This window comes from Cydia pomonella, chromosome 17 (assembly GCF_033807575.1).
Source record: "Cydia pomonella isolate Wapato2018A chromosome 17, ilCydPomo1, whole genome shotgun sequence".
In the NCBI taxonomy this organism is placed as follows: Eukaryota; Metazoa; Arthropoda; class Insecta; order Lepidoptera; family Tortricidae; genus Cydia; species Cydia pomonella.
In genome coordinates this window covers 8034028-8051073 of record NC_084719.1, presented here as the reverse complement: position 1 = coordinate 8051073, position 17046 = coordinate 8034028, and the positions used below count along the sequence as shown (strand labels likewise).

The 17046-nt window shown below is 37.9% G+C and overlaps 1 pseudogene; it reads left to right on the top strand.

Moving 5' to 3' along the window:
• Positions 1-12577: 12577 nt before the first annotated feature.
• Positions 12578-16162, top strand: LOC133527128 (uncharacterized; annotated as a pseudogene).
• Positions 16163-17046: the final 884 nt, after the last annotated feature.

Sequence of the window (17046 nt, the reverse complement as noted above, 5' to 3'; positions counted from 1 at the left end):
TTTATACTACGTCGGTGGCAAACTGGCATACGGCCCGGCTGATGGTAAGCAGTCACCGTTGCGTATGTACGCCTGCAACTCCAGAGGAGCTACATGCACGTTGCCGAGCCTAACACTCCGCACCCTCGTTGAGCTCTGGCAACGTCACTCACCGGCAGGAACACAACACTATGCGTAGGGTCTAGAACACTAGACCCAAACCACCACCGCAGCCAAATAACAATTTGGCTACGGTTTTCTGTAAGGTGGAGGTACTTCCCCAGTTGGGCTCTGCTTTAGATCTGGAATGACATCCGCTGTGCTATGCCCTACCACACAAAGCGAGATGACATTCACAATGCCCATACCTCTCTTTTGGACGTAGTTTAAAGACGTACCCGGGTCCACTCACACTCACAAATTCAACTTGTTTTTATAATGGATGGCTCATTTTCTATCTTTTTAGCTAAAGATTGTTATAATATTCAACATGAGTCAAGTACCCAATGTCCTCATTGACGCTCAATGTACTGTTTGTTCAGAGGATGAATCAGGCTGAACAGCGCTTATTCCTGATACGACCGCATAATCAAATGCTAGTTAGTTTAGGCATTAAAGAACACTTTCATAGGTTTTGTAAAAATCTTCTTCTTCTTATGGGGCCATATCCTATCGGATGTCGGCGATCATCATGCGAAAGTTTTCTCTAATCTTTGCCGTTCTAGAAAGAGTGGCGGCGTTCTTGGTACCGGTCCAATCCCTAATATTTTTACTCCATGTTGTTCTAGGTCTTCTTTTACCTCTTTTACCTTCTATTTTACCTTCTATAATAATACTTTATCTACCCAAGATATTTTTAGCATTCTTCTATAAAGCCACATTTCAAAAGCATTTATTTTTTTGATTATCGACTTATTTAGAGCCATACATAAGAATCGACAGTACGTAACATTTGACTAACCTCCATCTCAATTTTATTCCTATGTCTTTATTTATGTATAGTTTATTCATTTTCATAAACGCACTTCTGGCCACCTCTATTCTTGTACGTATCTCTCCATTTCTGGGTCCCATCTCTCGTTGGTTAGGCCGTACCCGAGGTATTTGTACTTATTTACTCTCTCCACTGTGTTCCCGTTTATACTTACCTAGGTGTTCACTATCTACATGTTTTTTGCGATTTAGTAGGATATTCAGCTCATTCATGTTATTTATTGTTTGTTCGTTGTAAAAAATGGACGACAATTATTTTTCCATATAAAAAAATTCAGCAAGCAATGTATCACTTAGTTTAACTCAAGACTTCGCATTTAATTACGGCGACGTCACAATTGTCACAATCACAAGTGACCATGATATATGAAATACATTGCCGGTTTATAATTATAGAACATAATTTTTCAAAAGACTAAATTTAAAATATCTTTTAGAATTGTTTCTTAGCACTAAACCCTACGTCAAGTTTGCGGTTATATCAAAAATACACGCTGTATATTTTCTAGTACCCACATCACAAGCCTTAATTCGATTACTGTGGGACTACGCAGGTCTTTCTGTGTAAAATTGTCTAATAATATTTATTTATTTGTATAAAAAAAGTGAAGTTGTGTTTGTCTCTCCTTTACCAGCGTGTTGCCGTGACAAAATGGAGCAAGTATCAATATAAACCACTGGCACACATCGTGGCAATTCTTAAGCCCGTCACGTACTGTCAAAGTTTCCCGCCACTTTCCTCCCGCGACAAATTGGAAACTAATGAGAATAAATCATGTCACATATATATACCTATATACCTATGGCGGATTATGTGGTGCAGAATAATTATTTTTAAATAATAGGAATCCTGTGGGTAATTTAAAAATGATTCTACTGCCTGATAAAAAATAGTGTGCAATTTATTGGTACCAGATTTCTTGATCTCTCAAAAAGACCTGATCTTTGTTCCGAAGCTGGGGTATTTTTGATACAAACTCGAGATCAAATAGAGCTATCACCAAAAAACTAAATATTCTTAGAGTAGAATGAGTATTAAAATAATGTTGAATTTATTTAGGAATCTCTTTTTGGGAAGTGGTCTCAAAAAACAATTAGCAAAAGAGCAATGCCGCGGCAAAAAATGAAACTTTCGTGGGCAGACAGTGATGTCCATACTGTTTGACATAACCTACCTAGTATTGAATTGTCCTAGTCACTAGCCAATGTACTTAATTCTTAGGAATCTCTTTTTGGGAAGTGGTCTCAAAAAACAATTAGCAAAAGAGCAATGCCGCGGCAAAAAATGAAACTTTCGTGGGCAGACAGTGATGTCCATACTGTTTGACATAACCTGCCTAGTATTGAATTGTCCTAGTCACTAGCCAATGTACTTAATTCTAAGTTCTAATAATGTAAACGTCTTAGTGACCGACATACTAATATGCCAGGAAGATACCACCCTGCTGTCATCTCTTGCTTGTCAATGCCTTGAGTTTAATGATGACATTACTGGGGCAGTGAGGAACGTTCGGACTATTCGTCTACCTTACATTTACTACATAAAGTCCTTAGGTTCGTTAGGTGTTTATGACATAGGTAAGTAGGCGACTAGACTTATATTGATTGAGATATAGACCATGATATTTAGACGCAGTTACATGCATCTTTGTTCACAGGTAACTGAAGACAGCGGGTGGGTGTCAAAGTTGTGTAGACTGCGCTCAGTTTACCCTCTTTCGTGCGCGTCGTCTCTATAAGGTCAGTAAAAATCTAGTGAAACTAAACGAGAATCATTTAAAACTGTTAAGTAGGTGACATGAAACAATAATAAGGGTAAACCAGGCTACCCTGACCTGCTATACGTTCATATAAGATTCTATCACTGTTTTGTTAATATATCCTTTCTCTCCCCGTCGTCAGCTAATAAAGCGCCCCATAGTTCGCCGAGAAGGGGTATTAAATATTTAATTTCCCGTTTTTCAGCGGAGCGACGACTAGGCGCGCAAATTGATCTGTCTGTCCATCTGTCTATACTCTATACATTAACTTTGCACCGTCTATGTAGTACGAGAGATAGATGCATTCTCTGATGTGTCATCAAGTATTACAATAGACGAAATAATATCGTTGATTATTTTTAACAATCGTATTGTAGACGTTATTCGTTTTTATCTATTTTTTCTTTTGATCTGTAAATAACATTTCTTTATTAATTAATTTAATAAAATATTTATTTTTAAGAAATCACTCATCACAATAATGATTATGTACATACCTATACTGTCTACAATACAGGAAACTTAAGCGTACACCATTTCTACTTACAATTCTAAAGGGAAACTCGACATTTACGAGTAAGTATAGTAGTTATTAAGTACTTTTTATTAAGGTAAGGACAGGGTACAAATACGTCTCTCCCTTCACTTACATGATCTTATTGTGGCATACAGACAAAAACTCGCAAATATTATGAGGTTGGTTGGGTGCCATACTAAGTTTGCACTTTTGGGTTTTTCACGCATGTAGTTATTATCACTGACCTATCACACATAGACAGTTAGTGCTCATAAGGCTAATCTGCCAAAAGTGAAGCCGAAACTCGATCGATGTGTGCGTGCGACGCTCGTGTCTTACGCTCAGCGACACACACATATATATACAAAAATGGGTTGCCAGAGTTCATTTATTCCCCTTAAAGTAGATGGATTTTAACCACATCCTTATACTTGGCTATCAATCATTTGGGAGTGTGTATGTAGATATTAAATTTGTGGCAAAAGCTTTCAAGGTTTCTTTTAAGGACTTTGCACTGCAGGACTGTACTTTGTGAAATAATGTTTAAATAAAAAAACGTTTATTTTTTTTATTTTACAAATGTGCACAGATAATAGCTGGTAGAATTGACTTTGGAATAATGATTTTAAATGACAAATATTTAATGACGATCATTTGGATTTGATTTGGTTTGATTTTATTTGACTAAGTAATATTTTCTTCGGGTTGGTGTGGTGAAAAGTTTTGTGTTTCACTTGGGGCAAAATTTGTTTAACTCTCGTAACTTGAAACCCTCGCAACGCTCAAGATTCCATTTTTCGACATTTTGAATCTTTATTTAGCTCGAGTAGCAATATTAGCACGAGCGGTTAAACAACAACTTTTCCACTTGTAAAACAAATAACTATTTATCGTCAGTACTAGTAATTGTACCTGCAGGCCTAGCCAAGGTGGCAATCGCTATTGCTTCGAACAAAGAAACGCTTTGTGTCTCTCTATCAGTCTTCCATATAAGTGCGACAGTGACAGTTGCGTTTCGTTTTTACAGACCTTAACTGTAACACCTGTGTTCCACAAATAAAATTTACTTTACTTTCTCATCAAAATGGCGAGAGCATATTCGACTATGTTTAGTCGGTTTCCATATTGCATCGTTCCTATTTAATCTAATTTTTTCTGTCCATCTCGCAGACAGAAGCGGATCAGTCGGAAATCTAAAACGAATATCACACAAAATAAAAATATGAATTTAAACTGTAATTTTATAAAAGACAAAACATAATTTGAAATAAAAGGATGAAAAACTATAAAAGAATATTTTCTATAGTCATACAAGGAACTTAAAGTAAGCATATTAATTTTATCAATGTAATCGTCATGCCTCATTTGGAGGAAAAAAGATTCATATCACCTGGCAACATTTATAAGTAATGGCGGCTGACGAAAATTTGGATTATTGTATTTACAATTACGTAAAAATATCACATTAAACTGGATACTTACGCGTGAAATGTTATATCAGGCGGTTTGTTTTTATTCACTGATGTGTTGTAACACCAATTCACCGCACAAACAACCATCTTTCTTGTATTTTTTAATTTATAACCGGGAGGTGTACACAAACCAACTCGACCTTGAGTACTGCGAGGGCCGTTCGGATACGATGACACGAGGGCGACATAATGTCGTACTCGAAATGGCTTCACTAGGGATGTACAGACTAGGCATCTAGGCTAGTTATAAATCTATGGTTATTATAGTTACATGTCTCAATAAGTATTCAAATGTGTGCTCATTGTTACCATACTATGCGCACGCATTTAATGCGACATGTCATAATAACTATATGTAACTGGAACAAACGCAACGTTGACGCTGCGACGACGCTTGCGACGAAATAACGCAACGCACCAGTAGGGCCCCTCTCTAACTGAAATCTGTCTCTCAGACTATACGCTCCCGCGTTCTATACTCTATATCTATACCAACCGTATAGAGCGCGGTGCGCCAGACGGGGCATGTTTTGATTTATTTTCCGAGGGCTCTCAATAAAGGCTTTGAGTCTGATGGCTACAGCCGTGATAACGTTTCTGGATGCAGGCGGGAAACTTTGTCCGCATGCATTTGTTTTTAAAACGTGTGCTATGTATTGTCAAAAAGGAATATGATAGGGTATTTCTAGGATTCCGTACTTGAAAAGCATAAAACGGAACCCTTATAAGATCACTCATGCGTCTGTTTGTCCGTTTGTCTATTTGCTCCGAAACTACTGGACTAATTAAGTTGAAATTTGATACATAATATTGTATCTATGTCTATAACCCAAAGACGGACATGTAACTTTTGGGGGGCAAATGAGAAAATTCTCTCTATTAGAAGTTTCGAAAAAACACAAAAAATAGTTCTTTACCTATACAGATACAGATAAGAAGTCTACGATCAAGCGTGAGTCAGACTGAAGAAAAAACGGCTCACGTTCACTTGGGTTGAGGCCGTCAAAGAGGACGCATCGCAATGAACTGGTTAGGTCAGAGTACCTGCAAGTATCCCGATTGTTGTAGTAGTAATAGTTTAGAGTAACCATGCGAGAAGAAGTACTACAATACATAATTTACAACTAAAAAAGATTGAGCAACAGGACTACACTAAGTAGCCCTGTATTAAGTATTTAGGTGTGTTAAGACTTTAAGTAAGTGTGTTTGTGAAAGTTTCCGTCCCTGTTCTTTTATTTAAGATTTATTTTTTATGATTACGCCTCACAATTTATCCTATTTTTCTAGTAACAGGTTACGTAATTTTCTCTATTCTTTATTTATTTTCACGCTCAGATATCTTAGGTACAAATGATGTTGTTACGCAATCTAAAATTAAATGACACGAAGACCTCCAGACGTTTTGGTAAATTCTAGAATATTTTGTCTCAAATCTTTATTTTATTCCAATTCGGCATTTATTTTAAATCCATGTCGGGCAGCGATATACAGGCCAATTCCAACGTATAGGTACTGACATCAGAATGATATCTGAATCATGTTATTTAGCGACCTATCGTGCATTGCGCTCGTACTTGTCGGTGCATGTATCGGCGCGGGCGAGACGCAGGATAATAAATAACATGATTATGTATTCATAACAGTGTACGTTCGAATTGGCCTAATAGTTAATTCATTTCACAATTCACAATGCCGTTGACACTGACACTTATTAAACACGTTCCTTAAGATTTTATTTATTTTCAAAAGTTCCTTTGGAAAATCTTATTTATTTATTTTATCTTATCATATACCTTTATAATGAGCAATTCTTGTATATACATATATATATATTTCGGGGATCTCAGAAAGGGCTCTAACGATTTCGATGAAATTTGCTATATGGTGATTTTCGGGGGCGAAAGATCGATCTAGCTAGGTCTTAACTCTGGGAAAACGCGCATTTCTGAGTTTTTTATTTTCCGGGCAGAGCTCGGTCACCTGGATATAGTAATAATAATAATGTAGCAAAAAAATAGCTGAAACCTGGGCATTTTTGTTTAAATGTGTACCCCCAACTTGCATTTTCGATTTTAGAATTTTTATATTATTTCCACTCAGAATCACGAGCTCTTTCGATCCTAATACGAGAAAAAAAGTGGCCCCAAAATTTCATACAATATTTTTTTGGCTATTTTGTTACGGTCATGGAAGGTTGTATTGAAAACTGTAACCAAACGGACCAAATATTATGCGGACACTTTTTTTCTTAGTAAAAATAGAAATAGCTCGTGATTTTGAGTAGATACAATACAAACATTTCCAATTCTAACACGAAAAATGTTAGTACAACTTTGAATAGAAAAGCCCACCGAACAGCTAATTGTTTGGAATTAAGCCGATGTTTTTTTTCCCTTTACCCCTTACCTAATTCAAAACAGAGGTTCTCAATGTGGCGGGATGCTATTTTTTAAATATCGGCCACCTCATTCATTATGTTGGTCCCACGCGGGCTGTTAATATAACGATTAAAACATAATAAAACACTATCAATAAATACTGTACTATCACGTTGTACCTGTGGTTCTATATGACTTTATATGACAACCAGTGTGGTACCGGTATTAATCGGTGGTTTCGACACTACGATGGAACACACAACCGAAATAAATACCTACTTAGACTTACCATGGCTGACTTAGCAGTGCCTTATTCACTAACGACTGCGTAACTGAATCTATATTATATTGGTGCACACGCATATTGGAGTACGTACGCGTGGTACAGTCAGCATCAATAGTAGCGGATGAAACAACGCGCCAAAAGTATCTGATATTCGGGATAACTTTTCCAAATATAGATAAATCTCTCAAATTTACGTTCAAAAGTATGTCATTTATAGTCTTAATTGTTCTACATATAGAACTATCACTTTTTGTTAAGCTGTTACAGAATGGTAGATACTTTTGAAACCTTGTTTGATCCGCTACTTTTGATGCTGACTGTACCACCACGTCTGTGTCAAACTGGAGGTAGCCGTACAATTACCAAAATCGCGAGTCCCAATAAGTAAGATGAAAGATTGATGTGAAATGGATATTAATCAACCCTATTTCTACGAGGATCTTCACCCTTTAATGCATGTCATATAAAATCTTTTGTTTAATTTTGAACTTTAATAGCTATCAATAAAAGTTGAATATTGTAACTGCCATATTTTACGTATGCGGTAAGGGGTAGATCTGACATATCTATAAGTACGAGTACATATTAAATACCAGTACTAGAAAAACAACAAATCAAAGCAAAAGATTCGCATAGCCTAGCACAGACTGTGCCAGTTTTATTTTGAACATCATCATTTCATAGAAATTTCACAGACTGTTCTGTGCTATCAAAATCGCTGCATAGTTAGCTTGGTCTAGGTCTACATATAGGCGCGTGACATATCCAGTTGTTTGTCTTATCTACTGTTTTTTTGTTTGCTCAATCTTATTAAATCCAACCAAGCCTTACTCCATCGATCGACCAGGCAAGCAGCAATCACAAATAGATTTCCCATAATACCAGTGAGTCATAGTGCATCGGCCGCACCGTATACGCTCCAAAAGGACTTGTTGACTGTGGAAAAATCAGTACGCGTATAACCTTTTCGTGTGGTGTGTTTGGAGTGCGGGGGCAGACGACGAGCTAATATTTGATCTGCTACGAGCACCGATTCCGGGCCTAGGGTACAGTTGGAGCGAGGCGAATTTCTCATATATAAGTACCTGTTTTTGGTGATACTTTTATTTTGCCTGTGTAGAAATAAAAAATACGTGAGTATCGTGGAACACTCGGTTGGAACGAAGTCAAGAAAGGGTCATGATGGAAATTATCCTCATCCTCATTATTTCTCATTTTACACGTAGTGTACGCATAAAAAAAAACCTCAATTCGATGTACTTACAGTTTAGCCATTTGGCACACGCATGCTAGAGGTAACAACAAAATTTTTGACCCGCAGTTCCTAAAAAAAATCCCTTAGGAGGGGAGTGCTGAGTCATTATCCTTTTGTATGGGATTTTTACCGGATTCGAACCGGCGTATTTAGGTAACCGGGCTACCACTGGAGGGCTTCACCACTTTATCTTTAATATATGATATCCATTTCATGTGACTAGTTAAAAAAATACAAATGAAAATATTTGATATAATAATTTGATTTATACCCAAAGTTGTGTATGCCTATTTTTTTCTATAGACAGTCTCGCGATACCTAAGTAAATGTAACTTTCCCACAGTGTGGGATTTTCGATCAGATTTGACTATTTTCATTGTTTAATTCATCGCATTAGTCTCGTCAAATAAAAGCTTAGAATGAAACTCCAAAATTTCTATCATGCGTAGTTTTGGAGATAATCATAAACTTGAGAAATGTCCATAGAAAACATAGAAACGAAATTTCTTATTTTATGTGCATCTTTTTTGTGTCAATCTAATTTATATCTATTAGGGATATATTGAAGTATACATTTCATCAAAATAAAGTTAAAATTTCTTATTCTGGGTGGCGATATAATTTTTTTTAATATATTGAAAAACTTTTTTTTGCTCGATAATCCTACATTTCTAGCATTTTATTTCTAAACGAAACTGTTCTATGCTATAAAAGGCGGTACTGAAAAAAAAATTGAATTAAAATAACACAGGATTGCCGAGATATGCATTTTTAAATATTTGGGTCAGGGCTGTCACATAACTCCGGTGGTGTACCTAGGTGAATACCTACATAGTTACAATGTCTGGAAATACAATGATTTATAATGATCTTTATTGTTTTGATATTTAAGCATTTATTCAGTACATTAAGTATTTATAAGATAAATTGTTACACCACAACGGATGTGTTGTTATGTTACTAACCAACATAGTCTTGCCTAAAAGCCTTAACTCTACAGTAGAACGAACGGTCATATCAGCACTGTGTTATATCTCTGATGAAGTGAAGGATATCATGTGGTATTGGGAAGGGGTCCGCCCTCGTAAAGCAATTGCTGAAACCCAATACTTATACATTATATCTGGAGGAGCGGGGGTGAGGCGTCATGGTGCCGGTAAAGACCCATGACGCTGCTTTGCCCCGGCAGGAGCTGACCCAGGCCGGTGAATCCAGGAACAAATTCTGGCGTTATGACAGAGAGCACCACACGAGGAAAATCAATAAGCAAATTACAATCCTAGATCTTTTTCGGTGTGCGTTAGAGTCATCTGATTCTTATATTTCACATTTCTCCCTGAAAGACCGTTTAAGTAAACAAAAGCGTCAGGCTATTCCGACAAAAGTTTTGGCCATTTTAAAACCAATCGAACCAAATTCTTCCATTGCAACAGAGGAGTCAGATTTGTCGGAATTGGAGTTAAGCACGGATTTAATTCTCCCTACAGAAGAAATTCTACTTCATTCAGATGATGATGATAATGATGTTGACGACTGAAGACGATTCTCATTTAACTAGTTAATTCAAATTATCTGTTAAAAACTATATTACTGTATCATGTCTTAAAGTCAATCTTGACAACCCTATTTCCATAGAAATCGGTAAAAAACTTAGAAATGTTATAAATCCTAAATCCCGCAAGATTAGCTTTTGAAATTTTGAGTAATTATAGTTAACCATATTTTAAATACATTTAATAAAAAATAAAACGCTAATATCGGAAAATATAGGAGATATAAAAAAAATATTTGAAAACTTTAGTAACTTCTAACTTTTAACTGAATGGCACTAAAATGCTGGATTTTTCGTACAATTAATGAGTATCTCTTACTAAAACTCAGAAATAAAAATTGGAACTATATTGACGGTACTTTAGTAATTATGCCAATAAACATGTTTTCTTAAGATCATTGACCTAATCAACAAAAAAATATTGAGCATTAACTACGCAAGATAATCATTCGGGAGTTTTACACTGGGATGCAGGATATTATAATGCGTATTATAAAAATATAAAACGAGGGTGGTCAAAACTGATCGAAAATCCCACACTGTGTTTCCGTATCTAGTAGTATTTTCCTCACTGCCCTATTCAAATAAACATCTTGTACAATTTTAAGTACGTAAGTAGGCAACGATTCTCAGCATAGTGGTCGCCCGGCTTTAGACGAATTGCAATCTATCGTCATTCAAAGGGCCGACAACGCTTACAAAGCCCGTTTGCTTTCTAAACTTTTGCAGACGCGCCTTAGATATACCCTAGATATCGATATTCCCAGTCACACCTGTCCACGAAATACCTACTCTTACCTTCCTTAACAAGAAAGAGAGCGCACAGTGCAAGTGTTATTTTAAACGTCAAACGTTTCCTTAACACTTGCACGGGCTGGGCTATCAAAATCGCTGCCAACTTAGCGTGGTCTAACTCTATCTACATATTGAAACTTTTGCGGCTTAGGTTTACAATAGCACGAATAAATGGTTTATCTATCTACAAAAACACATTTTATAAAGCTACAGCTTACAGATTACAAATTTGCATTTTTCAGCGGCATCCCTGGGGAAAAGGCGGCCCAATTCGAACAATGCTTATAAAATGTCACAGCGATACGATACCGATCTGTCATTGTCAAAAGTGACATTTCTTCAACCAAAAACGTCACTTTTGGCACCGATCTGTCGGTGATCGCTGTGTCATTTTTTAGCATTGATCGAATTGGGCCGATGGTCATTGGTCAAGCTCGTGTCAAATGTTGCCGGTTTACACTTGTAAACTTTATAGGTTTATAATCTGGCTTTTCCAATTCTTCAGTTGGAAAAGGCGTGTAATTCAGAATTTGTAGGAGAGCTTGATTCTTCGCAGCATTTTCTATAACGAAATTGGGAACTGGGTCATGTTGTTTGTTAATACTCGATTAACAATACAGGTTCATTTATAAAATATACATATTAAATAGTAACTAACTTAATTGACCGACCGTGCGTTAGCGAAGGTCTCCGTTTGAGTTTAGACCAAAATCCTTTTGTGTGGTCAGATGTTCTCCTCTCCAAGTTTGTAAGCAAGTTATATACATTTTTATCCTTTGTTTTTACAAAAGTTATCCTAAACAATTTTATTTTAAACAAATAGCGGATTATTGGGGCCCTTAGGTACTCCGAAATATGTCTCGCGAGTAACTAAAATACATGAGTGACAAATTATGGCTTACGACAGTTTAAATTCGAAAGTATCATTTGCACTAAATAATACATCATTTATGCGAAATTTAGTTTTCTAAGTTACAGATGTGAACTTATGCCACATGCTTTGAAAAAATCCGCGAGTATGTTCTCACAGACTTTCATAGACTAACTTACTGCGCGCAGTAACCAATGATATTATAACTCAAGTTAGGTCATAGGTGTTCCAAAATTGAAACACTTACCTTGTACAAATTGTACAAGTTGCCTTTAGTGGTGCCTTGACAAGCAAGAAATGTGCACGTGCTAACGGGAGCTCGTTAGCACACCGAAAAGAAAGCTTATGTTTAACAACGAGTAAGACAAAAATGAATGGAATGCGAAAGTTAATCAAAAATAACAGATTATTTCGTTTATAAAAATAAATATGGAAATATTTTATGTGCTCCTTATGTATGAGTATAACCATTAGCAGTAACAGTAAATTTGGATATTTTTATTCTAGCATCTAGTTGTTTAATAATTAGCACAGTGTTAATTTTTACTACATATACCTCGCTGTAGTTAAGTGTTACATAAATTAAAAAAATGTGTGAAGTAGGTATTTTTGTTACCGGTTTAGTCATAACATGCATGTGACACCTAAAAATCGCACTTTGAAAATAAACCCACATACCTACCTACATCAATATCACCAAGCAAGCTGGATTATGACCCTATGGATCATGCACGGATCAGGTCAACACACTGCGTATCATTTTGGAACAGGCTACTGAATGGCAGAGGGATTCTAACATTTGTAGACTTCGAAAAAGCCTTTGATACGCTAAAGTGGGCTTGTCTCTGGAACCGATTGCGTGAAATTGGTTCACGCAGAAAGTCCCCCGAGAAAATCACCAACCTGATTAAGGCTATCTACAAGAATTACTCTTGTAGAGTGACGCACAATGGCCTCGTCTCGGAGGATATTCCAGTGAATGCGGCTGTGCGACAAGGGTGTCTTCTTTCTCCTCTCCTCTTCCTTGTTGTTCTCGATGGCATCATGCATCACACGATTGACAATAAGCGCCGCGGCATAGAGTGGGGACTCTCCAACGTCTTAGAAGATCTGGACTATGCCGATGACCTATGCCTGCTGAGCCACACACGCACTGATATGCAAGCCAAGCTGGACGACCTTCGAAGTGAGGCAATGAAGACGGAACTCAAAGTTAACACCCGGAATACCCAGGAGATGAGGTGCAGAGCGGCAAGTACCGTGCCGCTCCTTATTGGCACAGAGGCTATGGAACACGTCCATAAATTTACTTACCTCGGGAACGTCGTGTCGGAAACTGGAGGGACCGAAGAGGACATCGCTTCGAGAATATCCAAAGCAAGAGCAACCTTCGCACAGCTCCGCCCCGTATGGCAATCAAGTAAACTGACTCGGAGAGTCAAGCTCAGAATATTCCGATCAAACGTAAAAACCGTATTGCGGAATGGGTGCGAGACGTGGAAGGTCACAAAAGACATCTCGCGCCAGCTACAAGTCTGTGTTAACCGCTGCCTCCGCCGCATTCTCGGTATATACTAGCCCGAGAAAATCTCTAGTGCCAGCCTCTGAAGATGCTGCAATGAGATCCCGATCGACCAACAGATCAAGCGCCGGAAATGGAGTTGGATTGGGCATACACTCAGTGCCGGATTAACCATTAAGCAAAATAAGCACTTGCTTAGGGCACCACGTGTAGGGGGGCACCAAAATCGTAGGAAAAAAAAAACGGGCAGGCTGCATCAGCATCGCAGTCGTCGTACACGAAACAATTTTATGTGCAAGTACCCATCTAATAACGAAGGGTCGTAAGAGAGTGAGGACACGTAAGCACATCTCCAACCTTACGCGGAGGCCATCAAAGCTCATGGCCAAAAAATCTTACCGTCGGGCTTGTGGCCAACTGATTTTCTCAACGTAAATTACCGATTTTGTAGCGTATGTTCCCTTGCACACGAGATATATCGGCCAGGCCGAGTTGCTGCAGAGCCGCGACCTAATTGTCAAAGTGTAATAAAGGGCCCTGCGAAGGCCGAAAAATAAAAGAATCTTATCAAGTTGCGCTTTCGAGTTAAGGCAAAGGCCAAGCAGTAGGAGGACTGTGATTACGAGTACATAGGTTCGATTTCAAGCCACTCTTTTGCAGTTCGGCGGTATGTCTTATGCGACGCCAGGCCTATTACTTTATGCAAACTGCCTCACTTTCGCTTGGCCATGGATCCAAATCCATGCTGTCCTCTTTCGCAGCTGGGCTGCCTTGCTCACACCTCGCCATTGGTTGTATTATATGATAACGCGCCGCGATCGGACGCTGCGGACGTCCAGCTATTCATACCTCGCCATTGGTCAAATTCAAGCCTTGCTTTCTTCCAGCTCGATCTTTGGCCTCATCCGTAAGCGCCGATCGAACGGTCCGCGCATTCAGCCTTAGACTTTGCCTTTAAAAACACTGATTTAAACCTTCACGATTTAGGCCAATCAAATTAGATCCAAAAATAGCGTTTTGAGGAATTAATTCCCAGCAAGCTGGAAATTGTTTTAATACATTTATTTGATCCTAAATGCGTATAATCCGAGTTTGCTCTATCTCCTATGGATCCTTAGGAGATAATTTTTTCCTTTGGATTGCCAAACCACTCGATGTAGAAGGCACCCACTATCAATTACAATAGCACTTGGTGGATCCGACACTGGTAAGAAAGCGTTTTCGGATTATTAACAAGATTTTACCAAAAATAAAAAATGTTGACCTGTTTTTACAATTTACTACGAATACATATTAAGGTACCTTAAATCAATCAATCAATCAATATATTTTATTGCAAGAACATAGTTAAATTACATTTCGGATCCTCAGATATCAATTTTAATAATACTCGTAATTAGAACAAATTTTCGGTCGGCCGTACCGTTTTCGATTTATAAGCAAAAAAACTGAAAAAGAGGAAACATTTATGCACACCTCCTGGAATGGAGCAAACTCGGATTACACGTATTTTTAGGTCGAAAAAATGTAATTGTATTGGCCTAATTGTGACACATTATTATTTAAGAAAACGGGACTTAGTCGCGTTTGATTAAGTTCTAAAATTACCTCCAACGTCAAAATAATGATGTCGACTTTACACAGTCTTCTCCGAGACCATGGGGACAACGCCGTCCTTGAAACGTCGGGTCAGAGGTAATTTTAAAACTTACCCTGTTAAGTCCCATTTTCGTAAACAATAATTTGTTATTTAAGACATTTGTGGCCATTGGTAAATGGTCTGACAAGAACCAATGGCCAATGGTTAAACCCCTACTGAAGCTCGACCTTTGCCCTCACATTAATGAGCTTCGCAGGAAAGCTGTGCGGAGTACGGCCTATGTCTTACGTCTTCGCTTACACTTGGACAATGGTTGGCTTGGCCTCCGGACTTATGCGAAGAACGGTCTTCGAATTTCCTTCCACTTCACCTTACCTACTCTTGGAACATTACTGCTGCAGTACTGTCAATTTCCGTGATAAAATGATGTGACGGATTGATAATTCTATTCTCAGCAGTAATGCGGCAATAAACGTCACTCAATTTACCAAGAAAATAAAATGTAATCTTGGTGAGGGGGCACCATGGTCTAGAAATGCTTAGGGCACCAAAATGTCTTAATCCGGCACTGCATACACTCCGAAGGGATCCTGACCACATACCGAGGCAAGCCCTAGACTGGAATCTCCAAGGAAAGAGGAAACGTTGCCGTCCAAAGCAGACCTGGCGCCGGACTATAATTGCAGAGGCGAAGGCTATTGGGAAGACTTGGAGTGAACTCAAGCACGAAGCTAAAGACCGAGCCAGATGGCGGCGCACTGTGGACGCCCTCTGCCCCATCTAGCGGACAATAAGTCAAAATTCAAGACAATTATTAAGTAATTTAAATAATCAATTCACATCAACGATCCCAGATAATTTCTGTTTAACACACACACGGCCCGATTCGAAGAATGATTAAGACACGTTTAAGATCTCGGAAAGATCTTTAAAAGATCGATAACTAAACGACATGTCAAAATTGACATTTATTTCGATTCCGCTGTGATCCCAATAAGATCTATCTACGATATTTTTAACGTCAAAGTGACATTGGTTGCCCGAATTGAGCTGCTTCTGTCAATTATACGACAACATACAAACGATATCTTGATGAGAACTTATCTAAACCAGAACTTGTCGTTATCGTATTTCATTCTTCGAATCGGGCCGACAGACGTCTCCAGAATTGATCGGGAACCCTGCCTTACGCTTCTGTGCTCCTGGTACCTGAGCTTGTACGACAACATGATTCCGGTATGACATGCAAGTGACGCAAGCCTGTCATTACTTTTCGTTTTGTATGTTTTGTATTTGTTAAATATAACCAACACACCCACTTTGTCAGTACAAAAAACGCGCGAAATTTATTTTTTCTATGGGACATCATCCCTTTTTTAAATTTTCCGCCTTTTTTTACTGACAAGCTGGGTATGCCACATTATATAATACTTACAGTTACTTGACATGAATTCTTGAATAAAGTCTTCGGGTCTGTAAACCTTGGATTGCTGTCAAGGGGATCATTAAAAAGGAAGTGACTTTAAAATCACATACTTAATTTCCCGCCAATTTTCGTTGGTTAGAAAGACCATGAAAATCAGTTTAAATCCATAAAATAAAGTACGTACGAACCCATAAGAGTCACATCACTAATTGAAGTATGACTTCACTTATAAATGCATCGTGGCTGCATTTTTATATGTGAGTGAACTGAAATTGGCTCGAGGTCGATTGAATCGTTCACTAAAGAGTTTGAGGACAACGACTTACCTTGGCCAGTTGAACCCTCCACTTGCTTGCTGAAATTAGAAGTAATTTACAGACCTTAGTTTATTTCAGCCATTCTCAAAAAATATGTCTACCGAATGTGGAATAAAAGAAGAAGTATAATAAAACCAAAAATTATTAGTTTTATTAATTTTTTTTTAATCATAGAGAAATTTAGTGGACGAGCTAACATATCAATTTTATAAAATATTTTACAGTACATATGGTGCTACTTTACCGCACTAGTGCGAAAATTAGCATATTACGTCACTGTTTCGAACATTTAAAGGGCCATATGTACTGTAAAACGTTGTACG